This window comes from Raphanus sativus, chromosome 2 (genome assembly GCF_000801105.2).
Source record: "Raphanus sativus cultivar WK10039 chromosome 2, ASM80110v3, whole genome shotgun sequence".
In the NCBI taxonomy this organism is placed as follows: Eukaryota; Viridiplantae; Streptophyta; class Magnoliopsida; order Brassicales; family Brassicaceae; genus Raphanus; species Raphanus sativus.
The window spans coordinates 14,320,469-14,326,641 of record NC_079512.1 but is presented as its reverse complement, the minus strand read 5'-3'; the positions used below and the strand labels follow the sequence as shown (position 1 = coordinate 14,326,641).

At 43.6% G+C, this 6,173-nt stretch overlaps 1 non-coding gene across 1 annotated transcript; it reads right to left on the bottom strand.

Moving 5' to 3' along the window:
* Positions 1–4,517: 4,517 nt before the first annotated feature.
* LOC130508839 (small nucleolar RNA R71) lies at positions 4,518–4,624 on the bottom strand. Its single transcript, XR_008943023.1, has one exon. It is a non-coding gene; the product is annotated as a small nucleolar RNA R71 (small nucleolar RNA).
* Positions 4,625–6,173: the final 1,549 nt, after the last annotated feature.

The window sequence follows — 6,173 nt, the reverse complement described above, 5'->3', positions numbered from 1 at the left end:
GATCTAGTTGTCGACGTCATGAGTTTTGTCTTGTACAGGTGCGGCGCCGGCTATCATGTCGGTACTGAACAGGTGTCTTTGGTACCTCGCCGTTGAGACTTCAGCGTTTGCGGCGAGGGGTGCAATGAGGGAAGCTAGGGCCGTGAGTTGGTTGTGAATTCGAGCCCCACGGTGACCGCCAACAGTTTGATCGGAAAACAGTGTTGTACTAAAAGTAGATATATTTCGATTGTGGGTTTAGTCGAAGACATTTATTCAGACCGGAAAGAGTTTGGTCGGTTACAAAAGAGGAAATAAACGATGAAAAGTGGCTGGAGCTCGGAGAGCTTTGAACGGAAAAGTACAAATGGCGAGAATACAAGAAGGTGAAAATCCTAATTCTAGCCGCCAAGTGAGTGTTTGTGATTCCAGATCTCATTCACGTTGCTTTTCCCTCTCCTTATACATTCAATCTCTCGTCGCTTCATGACCTAGTTCCCATCGTCTTCATGGGCTTTTGCTCGTTGGGCCGAATAGTCCGCTCCGTTTCTTGGGCTTTGAAGCCGCGCTTCCTCGGGCGCTGAACTATTGGCTAAAAGTGCCCTCAAGCCGAGTGGACGAAACGGATCCTCGAGCCGCCAAGCCGAGCCGATGCGACGTCGTTGATGGGCTGGGCCATCTATCTTTCGGACCTTAGGGAGGATGTAAATCCAGTCCTTACAGTCGTCACACTTCAACTACGCCTTGAGCCTTGTTCTCCGTTGTCCTCCTCCCTCTTTTATCACTGTCACACTACAGGAAATGTGGGTATTAATAGCGGCCGTTAAAAGCTATTAGTCCTGTACCATAGCTTTTCCTTAAACACTCTCACATCGCCCGTTATAATAGGTCCGACACTTTCTATAGCGGATCTTTCGTATGCTATAGTTAAGTAAACAACGATATCATCGTTTTCTATGCAATTGTTAAATCTTATAATAACATGTTATAATTGTTATTAATACTCATTAATCTGAAGTTACCTATAGCAATTTGTTATACAAAGATAGCAAATGTTTCGTGTTATTAAATCGTTTTATATATATATATATATATAATTATAAATTGATTTTATATTTTTAAAATGGATTATTTATTTCAAATTTTTGTAATTTTTAAAATTACTCATATTAAAAAAGGCCAGCGTAATATATTTCCTTGTTTAAACAAACCATCAACACTACAAAATGAAATATTATCAATCTACCACTAAAAACCCTTCACAATCATCCCTAACATAAAGACTATCATCATCAGAAGCTTCACCACACAGATCATCTACTTCTTGGACATGTAAAGCTGCAGCACCTAAAACCTCTTCTGTTTCCAACTCATGGTAGCCTCTAGGTGGTGCTCTCATAACAACATACCAATTAGAATTTTCATCTTTCCTAGAGTAGAAAACATGTTTTGCTTGAGAGAGCAGAATGAACGGATCTTTCAAATAATCTGCATGGTTCATATGAAAGTTAACGAGAGTGAAGCCATCTTCTTCCTTCACACTATTCCCTGTGTTAGCCCAATTGCATCCGAACAGCGGTACTTTGAACATGTGATAGTCCAGCAGTAAAATCTCCTTTATAACTCCATAATATGTAAGCATATCAGCAACTTGTCTCATATCTCGAGCACTTGATCTACACATGCTAAATGCTTCATAACTTACTCCACTGTTTTGAGTCTTCCGCTTAACCGCATCCGTATGAAACCGCTGGCCCTTAATAATAAACCCTTTATGTGCTAAAGCAGCATTTCTTGGTCCGAATGCCAACCACCTCAACTCCTTAGAATGACTATTTGTTGAGTCTGACTGAATCTGCGAAGACAACATGTTCATCAATCCAACAATCCAACAATCTAACAACGTGTTCATCATCAAGCTAAGAGCTAAGCAGTATTGTCAATCTAACAATCTAACAACGTGTTCCTCCAACAATCTCGACATGTTCATCAATCCAGCAAGATGTATAAAATATTATAGAAGAAAAGGAGTTGGAGTTGAAAACCTTTTTTTTAACCCATTCTGCAAACTGCTCAGTATGGTGTTTCCACAGCAGAGTTTCATTTCTAGCACATCGAGCATCATTAGCTTGTAATTCTTCTAAATGCATCCTGATTTGACATTAAGCAACTGGTTTGAACAACAAATTATAATTAAAAGTAGATGAAACAGAAAGGGTAACCTCTTACTCAACATAGGGATCCATAGATGCCATGTTCATTAGCACATAGCGATGAACAATGTCTCTATCTTTATCTGAAAGGGTGACCTCTACTCCCTTCTGCAGAGGTCGACCTTCAACCACGACTCTATCAGCCTCAATATCTTCATTACGATTAACTGGTTCTTGAACTTGTACTGAATCTTGAAGGAACTCTAAACAAAATGCAACACGTTCTCCAGCTAAATACCCCTCAACCATACATGCTTCTGGCCTTGCATAATTCTTAACAAAGGCCTTTAGTGTTTTCATGTACCTATAACTCAGTCAAGCAATATTAATATTAGTCAAACATCATTGCAAGAAATACATTAATCGAAGCAAATGAGTACATCAAACCTTTCAAATGGATACATCCAGCGGAAGTGAACTGGTTGATATATGGTGTTTTTCACATCATTGTATATAGGTTTTCATTTTTTTCAAGTCACTAATTCGTGTCAGTCTAGTCCTTTTTGACCTTTTACAGGTCTGGAGTTAGTAGAAGAGAGAAGAGAAGGTGCCTGATGAAAAGATGTCCTTTTGGAGCAATCCTTCGGAGAACACTCAAGTAGAACAGTCCTGAGACTGTTCTCTCTCAAGCGGAACAAGCAGACGGAGTGATCCGGAGATTGTCCCCGACGAATATGGAAACTCTTTATTTCGGGAATTAAAGCCCTGTTGCCCTAATCTCTTTTTTTCTGATTGGCGCCTCCATATAAAACGTCATCTATCTTTTTACTATTTTCTTACGCTAGTTTTTACAAGAGAACACTGTGATTTGCGATCTGCAACTTGTGAGGGAGAAGAATCCATCCTCTCATAGAGAAGATCATCTGAACCCTATTGTTTTCTACTCTGTTCTTATGCAATTTTATTCAGGATTTATGTCTTTGATTCCTTGCATCATGATCGAGTAGTAGCCTTGCTCGCCTAGGGTTTTTAGGGTGTTGAGACATGAGCTAAACATAGATAAGCGATCCATAACTGTTCTTCATTCATACTGTTCTTACTGCTTTCATTAACCTGATCACTTGATGTTAGATCACTAGTTCATCACCTAGTTAACCGCTTAGGAGATAACTTGACATGTATTGAATGAGCTTAGTATCCCTAATCAGCGAAAGTAGATATTAGGGTGGTAAGTGAACTGATCGGACCTGTTCTCTAAAGCTTGCAATCGATCCTCATCCCAACGACAGTTAGGTGGTGAGATCGATCTGCAAAGCGATCACTGCCACGACAGTGGAGTGTTCCAGCTGAGTGATCCGAGTTCTAGAAAGCACTTCATCGCGCTTGAATAATTGTTTGGCTCCAATTCAACACCCAATGAAATACCCTAGGCTAGCTCTTGTTTAATTGAATCAATCTCGTGTTTTATTTGCTTGTTAACTATCGTCACTTTATAACCAAATCCATATCTTCATCTTAGCTTGATTTCGAAACTTATAGAACTAGAGTGTAGACTGGTCCTCTGGATTTGAATCTCAAGTACTACAATTGCAACTGTTAACTTGGCAGTAGCAAGGATTCATTTTTAGTGTATCAAGTTTTGGCGCCGTTGCGACGGGGACCAGATTTTTTACCTCTAATTTTCGGTTTCATATCTAGTCTAAGATATCTAACTCGTGTTTATTTCTTTGTTTCAGCTGATGATCCAGGTGCATGACCAGTAGACATACTCGGAGCAACGCACAAGGACCATTGCATCAGCTTACCAACGAGGAACTAGCGAGATTGGAACGACAGAACCGTCAACAGCCGAGATCAACGAACACCAACATGGGTGATCACCAAGATGATCTCACTGCTGCGTTTGCACTCATGCAACAGCAGATGCAGCAGATGCAGCAAACGATCCAAGCGCAGCAAGCTGCTGCCGAGCAAGCTGCTCTGAATGCTGCGAACCAGCAGAACCAACAGGAGGAAGTTGTCCAGATCGGCCAGAGAAACTTACTGCGCAATCTGCCTGCTACGCGATCTGCCATCAACCCTCCACCGTGCACTAGGCAAGACTTCGAGATCAAGCCAGCCTTGATAAGTCTAGTGCAAAGGAAGATCTTCAATGGACTTCCTGCTGAGATACCGATGGACCACATCGAGCACTTTGAGAAGATGTGTGGTTTCACTAAAGCGAATGGAGTACCACCCGATTACATCAAGTGTACTCTGTTCCCTTTCTCTCTTGATGGGAAAGCTGCTCGCTGGCTTGATTCCCTACCCACGGGATCACTCACCACTTGGGAACAAGTCCGAGAGGCCTTCTTAAGCCACTTCTACACGAAATCGAAGACGGCAGCTCTGAGACAGAAGATCGTGACCTTCAAACAGTTGGTGGACGAGCCGTTCTGCGATGCATGGGAGCGATTCAACGTCTACCGCAGAGAGTGCCCGCATCACGGTTTTGAGGAAGACTATCTGCTGGGAGTGTTCTACGATGGAGTAGGCTGGGAGTACAGGAACGCTTTGAACTCAGCCAGTAAGGGAGATTTCATGACCCAGTCCACTCAAGGTGCCTTCGAGTTGATTGAGAACATGGCCTCAAGCTCAGCTGATAATAACCGCGAGACTGATCGCACTCAGAAGGTGAAAAGCATCGATAACAGCAAGATTGATGAGCTCTCTGCCAAGGTCGATCAGCTGATTAAGAGCAACCAGAACCAGGTCTTCATCATGGAAGAATCCCCTCAGGATAAAGCAACCGCGGAAGGCACATCAGAGGCAGATCAGTCAGCTGAGGATCAGCATGAAGTGAGCTATGTGAATGGGCAAGGATGGCAGTTCAAGAACTATCACCCGAACCCTAACGTGAGGAACAATCCCCACCTGTTCAATGCCCCTAAACCAGACGATAAAGCTCAAGGAAATCAGGGTCAGAACAGTGGATACCAAAGGCCTTATGGCAATCAGGGAAGAACCTTTGTCCTCAACCCAGCTCAGAATGCCCAGTTCCACAGCCAGAAACAGCCGGTTAATCAGCAGGCTGCACAACCGGCTCAGACTGCTCCGCATGATGACATGAAGAGCCTCGCCAATATGATGAGCCAACTGCTCCAAGGACAGCAGATCCAAGGGAAAGCACTGAACCAGGTCACAAACGACATCAACACCAGGATGAATCATATGTTCAATGACCTGAGTGTCAAGTATGACAATGTCTCAAGCCATATGAGACAGATGGATATTCAGATTGCTCAGACTGCTGAGAGTGTGAAGAGACAGCAAGGAACTCTCCCTGGAAAAACAGACAAGAACCCCAAGGAGTGCAATGCAGTAGGTCTAAGGAGTGGAAAGCAACTGCCTGATCTGGACCCCAGGAGATTCACATCGGCTGAGAAAGGGAAGCAGAAGGAGTCGGATCAGCCACCTAAAGCTGTACCCACAGATGAGGAAGAGGCAGAACAACCTACTGAGACTGTTCCGACTGAAGCAGAGCGACCCGCTGGGGTTGTTCCACCGACTGCAGCACCTTCTTCTGCTCGTCAGTATGTACCAAAAGTACCTTACCCTGTTCCAGCTAAGGCTACACGCAAGGATAAGGAAGAGATGAAGTGCAGGAAGATGCTGGAAGACCTAACTGTCAAACTCCCTCTAATGAGTGCGATCCAGATGATACCATCCATGCGTAGCTTTGTGAAGGGACTGATCTCTGGGAAGATATCTGATGACAGCGAGTTCATGATTGTCTCTAAGGAGTGCAGTGCGGTGCTCCAGAACAGAAGGATCAAGAAGCTGGGTGATCCGGGAAAATTTGTCCTCTCGGTTCAGATTGGGAGAACAGTCTTCTCATGCTCACTGGTCGATCTAGGGTCAAGCATAAACCTCATGCCATATACTGTGGCTAAGCGCCTTGGATACACGGACTTCAAGCCTACCAGGATGTCCCTAGTGTTTGCTGATCGATCTGTGAAGTCTCCAGTTGGAATCCTCGAAGATCTTCAAGTTCTGGTTGGG